Consider the following 384-nt stretch of genomic DNA (forward strand, 5'->3'; position numbering starts at 1 on the left):
TAGGAAAAGGCCAAAAAAAGTAAACATATAAGGAATGCATTAATAGTAATATTAAAAAAGATTAAAAAAAAGAATATTAAAAAAAGATCGAAAATCAAATCCAATCATGACTTAAATCGAATCGAGGATTTGGAGAATCGTGACACCCCTAGCATCGAAGTAGTAGGAAAATGCCCTGCCTCCCTAAAAAGTTCTCCAAAAATGTTTGTGCTGGATACAGAAATTTAGTGATTAGTAGTCTTAGTAAGAAGAAGAATATATGAAAACTACTATAATATTAACCCCAAATCCCCCAAAACTCGTACTGTATGTATCTCAATAGCTATATGAGACAGTATATTTTGTGAATTCAAATATACCAAATTGTGACTTCAAATATAGCAA

At 30.5% G+C, this 384-nt stretch overlaps 1 protein-coding gene across 1 annotated transcript in view; it reads left to right on the forward strand.

The window, feature by feature from the left end:
- Nucleotides 1–384, forward strand: part of LOC118324042 (E3 ubiquitin-protein ligase HECW1) — a 68,687-nt gene that overhangs the window by 44,744 nt on the left and 23,559 nt on the right. The window lies entirely within an intron of this gene.

This window comes from Morone saxatilis, unplaced genomic scaffold (assembly GCF_004916995.1).
Source record: "Morone saxatilis isolate NCDOM2014 unplaced genomic scaffold, NCSU_SB_2.0 Contig0, whole genome shotgun sequence".
In the NCBI taxonomy this organism is placed as follows: domain Eukaryota; kingdom Metazoa; phylum Chordata; class Actinopteri; family Moronidae; genus Morone; species Morone saxatilis.